The sequence below is a fragment of the Nymphalis io genome, chromosome 8, assembly GCF_905147045.1.
Source record: "Nymphalis io chromosome 8, ilAglIoxx1.1, whole genome shotgun sequence".
NCBI lineage: Eukaryota > Metazoa > Arthropoda > Insecta > Lepidoptera > Nymphalidae > Nymphalis > Nymphalis io.
In genome coordinates, this window is record NC_065895.1 from 3,742,277 (window position 1) to 3,759,266 (window position 16,990).

A 16,990-nucleotide genomic window follows, 5' to 3' on the forward strand; every position below is an offset into this window, starting at 1 on the left:
AAATATTTTCTTAATTTCGAATGTGTATGTTTTTACTTAAACAAAATGTTTAAATTAGTCGTGGGAATGAAAATATATTCATTGTATTGTTTCAACGTTGTAGAACTTATCTTTTTAAAAAAATTAATACTTTATTTTTATTAGAATTAGATACAATTAAAATTATTTTCACGGTGTGTTTTTATTTATTTTTCAGCGTCGAGTTTGATTTTACGATAAATGAATTAAACAGACGGATATACGCTCGGTTCAAATTAAAATTTAAATTGATTTTTTTATTATAATGAAAAATAAAAATATATTTTTATGTCAAATCATTCTACCGTTAATTACGTACGTCATCACATACCGACCGTTAAGCCATATTATATCTATAATGAAGTAAAAACAATAATAACGCTTTATTTCAAATATATATTTATAATTTAATTTAATACATTAAATTTTATTTGATATACAATTATATGATATAAATGGAGTAAAAATAATAAAAGAGTTCATGTATTCAGCATGTTTCTATAATATAAAGACGTTTTTTGATTAGTTATAGAAGAGAAGTAGATAAATTATTTGATTGATTAAACTACGACGATTATCGAGCAATTGCACAGATAACATATAAAATAAATCACTATTCTATTTGAAAAAAGAAAACGCATTATATATTCAGCCTTGTTACATTTTACCACCTGAATAGATTGATGATGAGTTTCACATGTTGATTGCTTTAAAATCGATGTTTACAAATGAACTGTGAATAATATGTGAATGAGATTTTGTAATTGATGTATTCATACGAAAGGCTACACACAATAACGTTTATATTAGTTAATAATATTATTGAATCCCTTTGCTTTATTCATGCACCTAATTCTACGACTTATAAATTAGTAAAATGTTATACGTTTTTGTTTGATTGAGCTAAAATTAACAAATGTATTTTAGAAAAGGATCATCGTGTTCGGTGCTAGAGATCTGAAACCTGCAAATGTCGAATGTATTTTTTCTCGTCTCCATCAATTAGAACTGGAGCAAAGTACAGTAATACGTTTTAAGCCTTTTTAAAGAGAAGAGTGGGTCTACGGTCGGTCGGGCCATCATGCGGGACGGGCATGGGACATTTATGGACTGTCACTAGCTCATAAATGTATGCACTGTAATGTACTCCTGTGCAGCTGATTAGTCTCCCTTGAGAGGGCCCCTGGATCATCATCATAATCACTTTCATAAAAAAATATCTTTATAATCATATCACCAATTTAGTAAAAAAAAACAAATACTACTACAGTATAGAAGTTTGATTACTTTTAAGAAAAAAAAAAACATTCAAAACAGAGCCGCATTGACAAGTTCAGAGATAACTCACGTTTTTTCGTAATGCTCAATTAAATTGCTATGAAATAATTGCTCAGTTTTTTGAATGTTATTTACGAAACGTAGTTTGCCTTTAGAAAATTAAATACCTGAACCATTCATATTACAGCGAGATGTATAGACATACAGTTTATTTTAATTGATCAACAAATAAATTCCAATTGAGACGTCTGTTTAAACGATTTAAATCGCTATCGATTTAGAAGTCAATCTTTTAAAAGCGATACGTGTAAGTCGGGGTTGAATTCTCTTTTCGATTGACGATCGTACTTAAGCGGCAGATTTTTAAAATTATTATTGTATGTTAAATTTATAATACTTGCAACACTAATTACAACGAACAAACATTAACTCTTTCTAACTTATAACAAAATATATATATTTGTCTTCTTCCCTTATTACTATTGGGGTGTTATTTGACCAATCAACGACGACAATAGTTTCGCGCCATCATGAAGAAACTTCTTGAGAGTGCGGTGGCAAATGTTAGGGAACATCAATAACTATAAAAGTTAAAGGTTGAGTGATTGTGAAGGACTAATAATACAAGACTGGGGTAAGTTTAACATATAACTTATCTATTATAATTACTCACATTTCAAAGTACAAACAAAACTCATACAATGCTGTCCGGCATTTGTAAAACTAAATTTTATTATTAGCAATCGGCGAAATCCCATCTGAGGTTATACCAAGGGTGATTATATCCCCATAATTGTATAATAAAAGAAGACATTCTCATGAATATACTCGTATATTTTGATGCGGAGGTTTTATATACATAACCTTAGGCCAAAACAATAAGTTGTCTCCTTCAAACAGAAAAATGTTTTTAGAGTTGGCTATGATGTAATAACAGAGGTATAAATCATTTGTCAGCCAGTAGCTATTTTTGCTGAGAAATAAAATATAAAAGAAACATTCAACCAAGATCTTTCGGTTCGCAAATAGTGAAAGCGCTAATAACATTTTTTATCTTTTTTCACTTTACTTTGTACTTAAATATATTGACTGATTTATTTTAATATAATAACTAAGTTAATGATCAATAGATGGATTGATAACAAATATTTTTAAGTTATAAAAAGGAATACGTTTAAAGAATTTATTCTTAAAAACTCAAGTAACTTACATGAGAATACACAGTAAATCATAGAAATTGTCGTTTCATAGGTAACGCAATAATGTGAAGTTATAAGCATATCTAATAAGCATGCTTTTCTTTCTCTTTTCTTTTCTTTCTCAATTAAAATAGTTATTTTATTTTCATGTGTTAAGTGAGTGTGTCATTTTACAAAACGTTAGTTTATTTTAAAAGTTTTTTTGTGTCGTGTTCAATTAAATGGGACAGTTTTTGCAATTGCCAATTTTGCAATTCTTCGTAAATAGCTTTATATCAGTTTTTTTAACAAAATCAATCAAATTAAAGAAGATTTGCCAAGAAATCGAGTTGATAAAATATTTTAATTTTACTGCAAAATGATTTTATGAATTCTCGTTTTTTAACCTAAATACTTAAAACAAAAAACGGACTTCTGGTCAGATAGAGATACGTAAGTTTTGTATAAAACAGTTAAATCGGAACTTGGATTAAGCTGTGATAATAGTCTAGGAACAAGGAACAAACCATCTAAGTTCCGGAGGCTTGTGGCACATTGGCGATGTAAGACATACATAATATTTCATAAAGAGTCAATGTTTTTAGGCAGTGGTGAACACCAACCACCAAGTGGCTCATTTGTCAGTTATCCTTCACAAATTAAACAAAATAATGTGAGTATATTATATTTGTTATGCGGAATACAAAATTATGATCTCTGATACTTATTAAGAAAGCATCATAAAACATAAGTAACAAATCGACTATCTCAATCTGAATGAATTTAATAGACTTATCTTAACAATAGGTAGGTATCCGTTTAATGTATAGGTCCTCAGGGCACGGAATTACCGCACCCTTAGGCCCTTTATAGTGAGATTTATGCGCTCTCTCAAATACAAGTCGCTATAATTCACACCAATTTTCGACCGTTTTCATAACAAATTGGTTTTATTTTAACTTAGATTGGATTACACGGTTACGGTAGTAAACCTCGCGACAAATTGAGGTTATATGCAGGTTAATATTTATTTTTGGTAAAAAAAATTTGGTGCCATAGATAACTGCAATTATGATACTGTTGGTCTGTGTGTTATGCCACAGTTCTCTCGCCTTAGGGTTATATGGTGATAATTAATTTAATTCTACATTTTTTTCATAAGCCCAACAAGAGTGATGTATTACCAAGATGTTTGCTGACATGAAACGAAAGGAATAAGATTATTATTACAAATGTATGTATGTCCACACAAAATAAATTTAATTATGGATTTCTATTTATTTAAAAATAAAACTTTTTATGACTTTATTTTTTAATTTAATAAGAAATAAAATGTATTTTATATATGACCTCCTTTGAGATCATGTTTGATATTTTTTTTGAATTCTCAGCGCATTCGGTAAGTAGAGTTTTTGTTACATTACCAAAACGGAACTTGTTTTAAAATGCCTTACGGCTACTTTCACTTTTTAAACGGCACTTGATCAATAGCTGCATTTTTTACGTTGCTCATTTTATCTCTGCATATATTTACATTTTTAATCTACGTAGAAATTATTTAAAAGGTTTACTATACAAATAGCACTTTTAAGCTATTCTACTCATTATCATAACATTTTAATGTTACCTGTGATAAAAATGTACTATGTAATTACTGGTGGTAGGGCTTTGTGCAAGCTCGTCTGAGTAGGTACCACCCACTCATCAGATATTCTACCGCAAAACAGCAATACTTGATATTGTTGTGTTCCAGTGTGCTCACTCACCCTTCAAACAGTTACAGGCACAAGGGACATAAAATCTTAGTTCCCAAGTTTGGTGGCGCATTGGCTATGTAAGCGATGGTTGACATTTCTTACAATGCCAATGTCTGAGGGCGTTTGGTGACAACTTACCATCAGGTGGCCCATATGCTCGTCCACCTTCCTATTCTATATAAAAAAAAATGTACAGTGTATAATAATGGTAACCTAAATTTTTTATAAATCTCGACATTGGATTGTAATCATATGCTATTATGCTTATTACAAATTATTTTTATATTAAATCATTCTACGTGTACTAACATCATAAATGTTATAATTAATATATAGTTACATTATTATATAGTAACATTATAATATAAACGAAAGTTAATTAATAGCGACATTAACATTTATTGTTATGTGTTATATTAATATTACGGAATTAATTTTGTGTAATATATTCTAGGGAGAGGACGAGGGCGTACCGCGTAACAAAACAAAAACATTTAGTAACCGACATAGCATTTTATACATAATGTATAAATTATTGTAGTTGGAAAACAAGTGTATATTAAACATCCTACCATTCTATTAAAATTTATATATTTAAATAGGGTTCAATGTTAGACGTTTTTCTGTTGTTTATTTTTTAATGTCTAATTCAAATTTGTAAAATGACTTTGCTTCGTTTGTGCAAATGTCAAATAACACAAACGTGTTTCCGTTCATTTTACAGTTCTGGTTAAAATGAACGGAGTCAAATAGTTATACACATATTTACGTTGATCACTTGGGTCGCTCAATATTATTGCACTTAATTATTTTGTAAACAAATAAATATTGAGCATTACATTGACGTGTTCGAGATAATTTCGGGTTAATTTTTGTGTTATACATGTTTATAATAGTTGTATGTACATCCAATGTTTCGTCCAAACAAAGCGATATCGCTACGTGAACTCACTAAGGCAATGGAGCACCGTCTATATATTTTAGCTCTCGGCATTTGCTAGGAGTAATTTAGTGAATAAGACGAAAATCTGTGACAGGAAGTACTTCATACCTGCGCGTTGTTGCGTCGTTGCGTTTACAATAAATATGAATTGGGTTGAACGGTATACATTATGAATGACTGCTGTAAGACTTGTTTGATTATTTTATTTACTTCTTAAAACTTTCGATTTTATAGAGAAAAAAGTACTCACCGAAGGCAAAGGACTCCTCACCTCTTAAAAAGGAAAACTGCTAATCTAACCAAGGACTCGTTTCATCTCTTTATGTAAGATATTTAATCCGAGATGGCCCAGTGGTTGGAACGCGTGAATGGTCGATTGTCATGGGTTCAATCCCGAGGAAACATCACTGAATTTTCATTGGCTTAATTTGTGCTTATAACTCGTTTCGTGCTTGACGGCGACGGAAAACATCGTGAGGAAACCTACATATGTCTAATTTCATTGAAATTCGGCTACATGTGTATTCCACCAACCCGTAGTAGAGCAGCGTGGTGGAATAAACTCCAAAATCTTAAGGAGGCCTTAGCCCAGCAGTGGAACATTCACAGGTTGCTTGTTACTGAAAAAGATATTTAAGAGTGAGCTAATGTAATTACAGGCACAAGGGACATACATTCCGTTTTCATGGTTGGCAAGCATTGACGTCCTTAAGGAATAGTAAATGTTTCTTAGCGAGCTAATGTCTGTGGACGTTGATGACGACGACCGACGATTTATCGACGACGACCCATTTGTTTCGTTTTCCTACAATAAATGATGTAGATTTTTTTGCTTTTATAAACAAACTACAAACCCTTCCCGGCTTTGCACAGGTAGAATAAGTATAAAATAAGACGGGTAAATAAAAAGTTTATATCGTAATACATATAACTCTAATAGTTTACGCGGCGCATGCCAGTAAAGCTCCAAGCAGGAAACAAACATCTGATTGTTGTAATCGAAGCAAAACTAATTCCTGCTTCAAAAATTCAGATGAATTTTACAGTCAATTTACAAAACCGTATGAAAACAAGTTCGGTGGTTTTTGACAGACGCCGTGGGGACTTTGTTTTAAAATAAAAAGTCTATTCAATATATATATAGAATACCTTCTACTTATAGTTTCGCTACCATGGCGTCTCGTTACCTTCTTCAGGTCATCGATTCATCTCGTCTGTTCAATGGGTATCAGCCCTTCGTAAGACGAGTAATCAGCCTCCTTAATTGTGCAAGTTATAACGGTAATTTGGTCGCACAGAATTTCTGTCCAGAATTTACTTCATATTAGCGTCTTTTTTAGGGTAGGTATAATTCTGTGGTCTGTTATTAAAATGGCTAGCATGAATTTACTTTTTGTAATCAGAATAGAAACAACGAACAGGTGTTTGTTGCTTTATATAACATATGCCGTTTTGCGTAATATTGTTGGTATAACTATGTTTAGCTGATGTTGTTACAGCATAAATAAATGTATTATTTCTGACATGATTTGGAAAATGGAAAAATGTTATTTACATTATATGGAAAAATGTACTGTGTAGTACTTTGGCACTTTTAATAGTAATCACACGCAGTTGGTTGTCTGGAAGAGGTTGCTATGTAAAGGCCGCCAAAGTTGTATGTTAATTAGATATGCAATTTTTTTGGGACTTCCCACAAAGTATAGTCTATCTGCCATCATCTCAAGCTGGGATGGCCCGGTGGTAAGAACGCGTGAATCTTAACCGATGATCGTAAGTTCAAAACCGGGCAAGCACCACTAAATTTCATATGCTTAATTTGTGATTATAATTCATCTCGTGCTTGACGGTGAAGAAAAACATTGAGAGGAAACCTGCATATGTCTAATTTCACTGAAATTCTGCCACATGTGTATTCCACCAACTCGCATTGGAGCAGCGTGGTGGAATTATTCCACCACACTGCTCTCTTTCAAGCCTTCTCCTCAAAAGAGGAGAGGAGGCCTTAGACAAGCAGTAGGACATACACAGGTTGTTACTTACTTTACTTACTATCTATCATACCAATGAATATATTGATTGTTGAAACGTGAAAAAAAGCTCTTAAGATGTTTATATTTAAGAAGTTTAAAGAATAGGTACATTAAAGAGTAACAGTGTCGAATGGGGTAAACAGACAAAATATAGTCTGTAGATATGATAAACTAGGCTTTGGTTTATTTTGTATCAAGTAAAATAATCTTATACAATATTTTTAGCTTAGATATAAACAAAACCAATTAAAACTTTTCCAGGTTTAATATTAAGTATAATAACATAGCTTAGGGTGCAATTAATCATTAAAATTATAAATGTATGTAATATATATTTTTTATAATTACAATATGAAGTCACGCGATCCATAATAATACCGACCACACCTATACATACGCTGTGATATATGTGAATGTGTGCTCAGCTTAAATGCAACATGTGGTAAATGAATATGGGCTAACAGTGTTTATATGTGTGTGTGTTAACCACGGAAAAGAATAAACTGTTGAACAAAAACAAAACCTTTAATGGGAGAAATAGCTTTTGCTTAACCGATGGCTTTAAAGCTTGAAAGGATCCGTAGTAATTTCTTTATGTAATTTGTCGTTCACCTCCAAGATATTATATGTACGTTAGGTTGTTCTAATTTAGGTTGATTAGAATATGCGTTCCATAACTTTCTTTAACTTTATGTATGGCAATACTGATAAGATCGACATTAATTGTAATATTTTACCACTCGAAATTTTATGACTTTATTCAGTGGAACAGTTTAGATGTGGTACATGAATAAATTTATTTTACGTTTGACTTGAAACCCCATTAAAAAGCCGTTAAAAGTGAACTACCTTAGTGGATATGGAACCAGATATAAATGTTAGGTACATTTCCATAAGCATTAGAGGCTAATACATAAGCCGACAGCTAGCCAGTGATAAGATTGTCAGTCCAAAGTAATGTAATATAAATAAATATTTTCTTGATTTTTATTGAATTTTTGACATTCATTCACCTGTCACCGGCACTTAATATAGTACTGGTGAAGGTATATTTTGGCAGTCAGATAAAGAAATACTCAAAATATCTTTATTCAAGAAAAATAAATAAAAGTTGTTATTCATTGTGTACATAATTATGACTGCCTCGTTGGTCTAATGGCTAGATATAAGGCCGCAAACTCCGAAGTCCTGGTTCAAATCCCAGGTCGGGCCAATAAAAAGTTATTGGGATGGATACACTTCCGTGCCTCGAAAAGCATGTAAAGCCATTGATCCTGCGCCTGAACTCTTTCCAGTCGTGTCCGCTTGCCGTCCATGCGGATTATAGGTGCTAGGCAATAGAGAATACTTTTTGCGCAGACACTTTTTTAATTTTATTTATATGCTAGCGCTTGACTTTTATCACACCTGATGAAAAGTGAAGATACAGCTTAAGGTGGAGCGCATTCGCCTAGAAGATGCTTATTCACTGTTGACTTGAAGTTACCCATATTGTAGGTGGTGGGGAAAACGTAGGTCGGGAGGGTATTCCAGACCTTAGCGGTGCGTATCAGAAACGAGCAAGCAAAATCGTTTCGTACGTGTCTTAAATACGTCAACCACATACGGGTGCAGATCTTGTGCACTATAATATGTGTTGCGCAGTTGGCTAATCTCTCTTGAGATTGGCTGCCGTGGCCGAAATCGGTCTGGAGGACATTATTATTATTATAATTATGACGAATTACATAGTAAATAAAGTCTCGAAGATGTAACTCTGAAGTATAATTTATAAATTTTATATCTTACGTGTAATACATAGTAGGTTTACTTATATTTTTATGTGGGTCTTTATTTTTATGACATCATTAATTAGTAGGGCTATTTTGTAAGAACAAACTCGAAACTCCAGAAAACGGTCGTGAAACATCAGAAAGTGACATGCGATAAAGACCACTATAATTATAAAACTTCAATAATACACGTATCAAAATAGTGTATCACCATATTAAGTCGGTTGTCAAGATTTCACGGGTGAGGAATGAGTTCGTACAGCAGGTATGATTTATTATAGCGAAACGTAAACATTGTTCGACTCCATAATTGTATCGTGTAAGCATTAATGTCTATGGAAAGTTTGACAGTGAATAAAGTAGAAGCTCTATGGACAGTAGTGCTATTAAATTTATATTACATGGATAAAATGTACACGAGTCACGTCTAGTTGACTTTAGATATTAACGATTATAACATCTCTAAGCTAGAAAATTTTAAGTACGAATTTTTTATATTTAATTTATCGCGGTTTTTAATTGCATCATTGATCTTATTATTGAGATTATTGTAGGGCTGCATATACCGAAGAATCGGATGTAAATTCGAGACATTAGTTAAGAGTTAAGGTCTCAGTAGCCCGGAGAGTTAACAGTGCTTCTCTCCCTTGTCTCGGAAAGCACGTAAAGTCGTTCTGCACTCCATATTTATCCGGTCGTGTCGGGATTGCGTCTCATCGGACTATAGGAGAGTGAGATTACACATGTATTACCTCGTTAATTTATGTACTACTGTAGCTTCCGTCCGCAGCTGCGCCCCCGTGTGTGGGCAATCAGGTGTCAGATTTACGATGATCGGTTGAGTAGTTCAGGCGTGAAATCGAAACAAACATACTCAATTTCGAATTTGTAATATTAGTTAGGATATTAATCTTCCGCACAGGTGGTTTGTCTTGAAGATTGCCTTTTCGATTGATGATGAATTCGATATTTAAAAAATTACATAAATAAATAAATGAATCAGTGTTTTAAAGCAGTAAGGAAATGCATACATACTTCATAACGTCGACGATACATTAAGGTTGAAAACGGTACATGAATTATTTAGTCAGAGCAAGCTTTTGCATGTAATATTTACATCGGTCTTTCCCGGATACGTCGGCTGAAATTTCAGAATTTTTAATACAAAATAATGTTTCACCATTTGCCAAACTCATAATCATTATTATAAGATTTTCCGATTTTTTATTATATTTAAACTAATGAAATGATGAAATTAAATTATAAGAAACAATTAACTCTTATTACTTTTATTTAGATACGCTTAAAATATGTACTTAACTTTTACTTAGATTTTAAATATTTTAAACAGGTATAATATTGAACGATAAAAAAATATGAAGAAATTATGGCAACATCAAGCAAGCTTATGAGTTAAGTGAAGAGCAGACAATATACATAATAATAATCAAAGAATAAGAATATAATGAACGTGTAAATAATTATATATACAAAAATATGATAGTTTTACTGTGTTAAACTATTGCATGAATAAAAAAAAATACCAAACAAATAATTCATTTAAAAGTTAACGGAAGGTTAACGATTTATTTATTTGTAAACAGTTTTGTTAAAATTTTTAACCATTTTTTTTTATTTGCTATAAAAGCTTACAAAACCGGTGGTAAATATGTACCTATAAAAAGGAGAGCAGGTACTAAAAATTTAGTAGTTGGGCCTGAACCGTAATATATTGCAGTTACAAGTCACGTATAGCAAATCTATATGTATCTTGTCCATACCGATATCCATTCGCACGCAAATTGTTGAATTGTAAAACGCGAAAAATATAATATTCTGAATACAGAGTATAAATATGTACTTGAGTACGTGAGTGAGAAATAGTTTGCTTATAAACTACTTATTCGATTTTAATAATACTAATTATTATATTTTAATCAATTAATATACTGTAATTGGTTGAACCGATGTAGCAAACCGTATGACACGGATATATGTGATCGAAATTTAACGTGGGCGTAACCGCGGCGCAAATCTATGTACTAACAAATATATCTATGTATCCGTATGTATACAGTATGTCCATTAAGGAAATTGCTTAAAATTGAATCTTTTATAAAAGTTCAATCAATTTTCTAAAAAATATTTTATGGTTATTTTATGTTATATCCGATACTATGACTACAATTATTATTAAATGAGCTTTTGTGTTTTTAATCAGTGTTGTGTATATACATTATGTGTCTATATTTTGTGTATCTTTCAATTAAGAATGTATTCGTAAGTGATAAATAAAATTATCTTAATATAATCTGTAATACATTAATTTAAGGACTCACTTTAGACTCAAAGCTTCAGTGAAATCCTCATTTATCGACTCAGCACCGCAGCACACGTGGTTAGAATAATTCGATCGGTATGTTTTCTTAGGATCAAATTTTACGGTATATTAGTTAGAGGTAATCCTTGCAGATATTGAAACTGTTTATATTGTATAGGAAATTACTATTCCCTCTATTTATGGTCTTAAAGCTCAAGAGACTCCTTTTGAGATTTCAACTCAACTTACAGCTGCGTCAAAATATATTTATAACAATATTATGTGTTTTTATAAATGTACCTACAGATTTTGCTAACTGCGACGATCATTGTATAAATACAAAAAGTAAAGGTAAGCTATAATACCAACTTTCAAACCTTTTATAAAGACGAAATCCCACGTCAACATGTAATTTACCATAAATCAATAGACGGCTTTACAATCGCTTACACAATTTAAGTTTAGGCTTTGTGAATACAAAACAATATTATGAAATGAAGTAAATTAATTACACAATTTTAAGTATCGTAAGTATTCATTTATGGCCTTAATTATAAAAGTTATTTGGCGGGTTAATCACCCGCTGGCGGGTTAAACAATGGTGTTTTTTCGAGAGTCAAATCAAAAATGAAAGAAAGAGAGAAATCAGTGTTTAAGTAAACAGCCGCTATCCAACATTTATAAATAAGGCCGGAAGTAATTAACATTGTGACGCAAAGAAGATGATGTCAAAATAATGACTACTTAAATCCAAGTTAATCTTTTTACGTAGAATGAACTAAGAATGTAAATAGCTGAAGCAAAAAACGGTAAAAATAGTAATCAACGTTTGAACATATATGTATGTATCTCGTATATGTTTGTACGATGTTATTATGTTGGTGCATTGCTTATTTTTTATCAAGATACATATCAATAACCGAAAGCAAATATAATTACATAAAATAATTAACCTGTAGCTAATGAACGGGCTAACGATCGCGTTATAGCTAGTCTAGAAACGATATTGAGTTAATTGCTATGAATATACCATTTAAGCGAAGTATGTAAACGGTAGGATACAATAAAAATCCTAAGTAGATGGTTCTGTTTGGCACGCGATTTGATCGTTTATTCGTAAAAATGTAAAAGGTTAATGAAGACCTAGTGAAGGTGATTTATGCTGAAAATTATTATTATTATTAATTCGGAAATTTTGTAATGCGTTCGAAAAACGATATTTTTACGTTGAATTATTACTGTTTCACGTGTTTCGACTGGTCATAGTTTGCCTTTGGGTATTTACAGCTTAATTTTATTTTTATTTATGAAAGCTGTTGAATACAATGTTTCTAAAATATAAACAATTATCCATATAAAAACGATCACCTGTTTTATGTTGACGGTACAATTTCAGGAACCTTCAGGTACAAACAACAAATGTACAGAGGTTCATTGCAATTGGACAAATTATTAATAAAGCAATATGCCAAGAAAGAAAAGAAGCGAAAAATAATTTTATATATAAGATGTATTTAATAGAAAAATTAAAATATGCAACATGGGAAATCAGTGGTCCGACCTTCTACTGCGGGGATACATGATTTACAAATCGTTCTTACTGTTTTCTTAAATTATTATCTTCCGAAATTATAAAGTAAATATTATATGCACTTGTTTATACTAATTTAATTCTGTAACAGAGTTTAATATCTAGCTCACGTCAAGGTTTCTAGGCACAATTTATATTTTCTTAAATAAAAAATGTGGACGCGTTTGTATAGGTGGTAACCAAGCTTTGTGCAGCTGTAACACCAACATTATAAAAATTGAGTGAGTGAACAAATATAATAACAAGTTCGGATAGAACATACTTTGTCTAGTTGAGTCTTTCATATCCTTAGTCCGGCCTTGAAGATTATATAATCTAATTCATCAATTTTATCTTTATATCAATTAATCTTATGCTTAAATATGTGGTGAGACACTTATTTATGTCAGATTTATACCACTGACTCTTCTTCTTCAGCTTAGCGTTTTCCCGGCCTACTAACGCTAGGGTACGCTTTCCTACATCTATTCCTCCATTTTGCCTGATCTAAAGCATCCTCCTTAGTGAGATCGTGCTCTCTCATGTCGTTCCTCATGACATCGAGGTAGCGCTTCTTGGGTCTGCCGTGGGGTATAAAGCCTTCGATAACAAAGTCCAGCCATCTGTTTCCGATATAGTCTGGTTTGTGCGGGTAATGTGGCAAAACCAACGTATGTAGCTTTTTTGCAACTTATCCGCTATATCGCAAACGCCGAGGCCGCCATGTGCTCGTTACGAATGCGATCTAGTCACGTACGGCACACATCCATCGCAGCATCTTTATTTCAAATTTTTGTCACTAAGTTCGTGAATCAGTATACCAATTTAAATCGTAAAGGCTTTTGTGAAACTTAAACATACCTATATATTTAACTTATCTATACCTATGTGTTTTTTTTTATGGCACCATCTGCCACTGTCTTTATAAATGTAGTCATGTAATTTTATTTAGTCTTTATTGCATACAAAGATTTATACTACAAAAGAAAAACTGGTTTTTTTTTTTTTTTATATTCGCCGGGAGGGCAAATGACTACTCCACCTGATGGTAAGTGGTAGTAGAGTCCAAACGCGACGATGGCCAGTACAGACGGGAAAAACGTTCTGCACTAGCCGCCTTCGCCTTGCCGGCCCGCAAGATGCCTCTTCACGCCTCGTTTGAAGGAACCCGGGTTGTAAGAGGAGGGGAACACGTGAGCTGGTAAGGAATTCCATTTTTTGGAAGTGCGACAAAGAAAGGAGTTGCCAAATTTCTTTGTTCGCGATGGAATTGATGTCACAGTTAGGCGGTGACATCGAGAACCAGCTCGCGTGGACTTAAGAAGGAAGGGGGAAGCAGGAATTAGAGAGAATAATTCCTCAGAGCACTCGCCGTGATACAGTCGATAGAAAGCGCTCAGTGCTGCTATCTCATGACACAATTGTAAAGGTTCAAGGGTGTTTGTGACCTTTACGTCGCCAATAATGCGTACGGCACGTCGCTGCAACCGGTCCAAGGCCTCAAGTAGGTACTTAGCGGAGCCATCCCAAAGGTGCGAGCAATATTCCACGCAAGACCGTACCTGTGTTTTGTACAGCAGGCACAGTTGTTGTGGCGTGAAAAAGCGCCGCACCTTGTTCAGAACTCCGAGTTTCCGTGAAGCTGTTTTTATAACAGCCTCGATGTAATCCCTTGGACTAAGGTCGCAGCGAACGTCAATCCCCAGCATGGCGATTTTGCTTTGCATCACCAGCGGAGTACCACAGAGGGAGGGAAGAGGGGAAAATGTTGACTTTTTCGCCGTGAGAGCGCATACCTGTGTTTTCTTGGCATTAAACTCAACAAGATTATCAGAGCCCCATTTGGCGATGAGCTCTAACGTCCTATCGAGTTCAATGACAAGATTCTCCCGCCTCTCCTCAGTTTCCGCCCGCTCAGCCACTGCGCGTCCGTGGTATCCACCATGCACTGTACTATCATCTGCATAGCAATGTATGTTCCCAAGGGAGAGCATATCATTGATATGCAAAAGAAAGAGTGTTGGAGATAGCACAGATCCCTGGGGGACCCCAGCATTCACTACATAGAATTGTGAAGCGCAACCATCTACTAAAACACGAAGGCTATGCTTGTGTAGGAAGCTGGCAATCCAGGTGCATAGCTGAGCAGGCAGACCATATGCCGGTAGCTTGGAGAGAAGACTTCTGTGCCAGACCCTGTCGAAAGCCTTGGAGATATCGAGGCTGACAGCCAACGATTCTCCATGCTTGTCGATAGCTTCACCCCAGAGGTGTGTTACGTACGCTAGAAGATCACCTGTGGACCGTTTTGGTCGAAACCCGTACACAGACATCATTAATCAGACAGTGATCTTCTAGGTAATGGATCAGTTGGTTGTTTAAAATCCGTTCCATCACCTTACAAAGTACTGAGGTGATAGCTATTGGCCGATAATTTGCCGGGTCAGACCGATCCCCTTTTTTGGGAACCGCTTGCACATTAGCTCTTCTCCAAGCCTCCGGCACACTTCCCGAAGAGAGAGAAAGTTGGAACAGGCGCGTTAACACAGGAGACAGCTCCGCTGCGCACTTCTTCAGCACTATGGCTGGTATTCCATCGGGACCGCTAGCTTTCCGTACATCAAGTGATTGCAGCTCCGCACGCACATCACGTTGCCTGATTTTAATGTCAGGCATCGTATGGCCAAATGCAGGTATTGTAGGTGGCAGTGCACTACAATCATCGATGACGGAATTGTCGGCAAAGAGTTTAGCCAGGAGATCAGCTTGCTCTTGCGGACTGTGAGCTAGCGATCCGTCGGGATTTCTGAGCGGTGGCAGCGAAGGTTGGCAGAAATTGTTTTGCACAGACTTGGTCAGACGTCAGAAGCTACGGGAGCCCCTAGGATGCGAAACAAGGTCATGACCAATCTGTACAATGCGCTGTGCATCCGCTCTCGTGTATGCCTTTCTACAGGACTTGGAATTTTTATTATAGTTTGCTTTCAGTGAGTCAATGTTAGATGCCCCGCTAATACAGCCGTTGATCTACTTGCAATATGCCGCCTGCTTAGATGATACAGCATCGGCACATTCACGAGTAAACCAACGGTTACGCGTACTCCTACTGACGAGATCTGAGCTAGGAATGTAGTATTCCATTCCCAGCATGATCTCGCCAGCAACAGCAGCGGCACTAGCTGTCGGGTCATTCCCACTGAAGCAACGTTCCTTCCAAGGGACCGACGCATAGTAATCGCGCATACCGTCCCAATCCGCCGACTTATAGTGCCAAACGCGACGTTTGCATACCGCTAGTGGCGGCAGCTTGGCCTGTGGCACTCTGGTAGAAATAAGGCTGTGATCCGAAGAGCCAAGAGGAGCCTGAACCACAACCTGATATTCCACCGGGTGAGAAGTCAGCAGAAGGTCCAGTAGAGAAGGTGCTTGCCCATCAATGTCTGGAATCCTGGTGGGCTGATCAACCAGTTGGGTCAAGTCATGTGTGAGAGCAAAAGCATGAGCAGTCCTTCCAGCATGGTCAGTTTTGATTTCAACCAGGATTCGTGGTGAGCATTAAAATCCCCCAAAAACACCAATTTCGCGTTAGGAAATTGCTCTTGCGTAGCATCTGCCACCCGACTAAGATGGTCAAATAATCGGCTTGTCTCCAAGTCACCATTGTGGGATCTGTAGAGGCACACGTAGACTCGGCTCTGACGAACCAGGTCCACACGTACCACCAACATGGAGAAGGAGGGGTCCTCCAAGCAGCGCAGTCGGTGACAGCAAACATCCGTCCTGACGAACAAGCATACTCCGGCTTTCGCTTTGAAGGATTCTTCAAGCGTGTAGCCGGGATAATTAAGGTAGCTGGTATCGGCAGGACGGAATATTTGTGTCTCCGTGAGAAACAACATTGCTGGCCGTGCTGTCTCGAGATGGTGGTGGACAGCGTTGAGGTTAGTGTGGAGTCCTCGGATGTTAGAGAACTTGACCTCAAACAGCGAGGGTATGGTGGGGGTGTGCACCGCTGTTCGACAGTTATTTCTTTTTTGTTGCGCCATTTGGGAAAAAAGAAATGGAAAAGAGTCGTGAAGCGAGCGATGTATTGCCACGATAGGGATGGGCAAAGTGTGGAG

At 35.2% G+C, this 16,990-nt stretch overlaps 1 long non-coding RNA gene across 1 annotated transcript in view; it reads right to left on the bottom strand.

Moving 5' to 3' along the window:
- The window catches only part of LOC126769849 (uncharacterized), a 144,227-nt gene that overhangs the window by 22,691 nt on the left and 104,546 nt on the right, over positions 1-16,990 (bottom strand). The window lies entirely within an intron of this gene.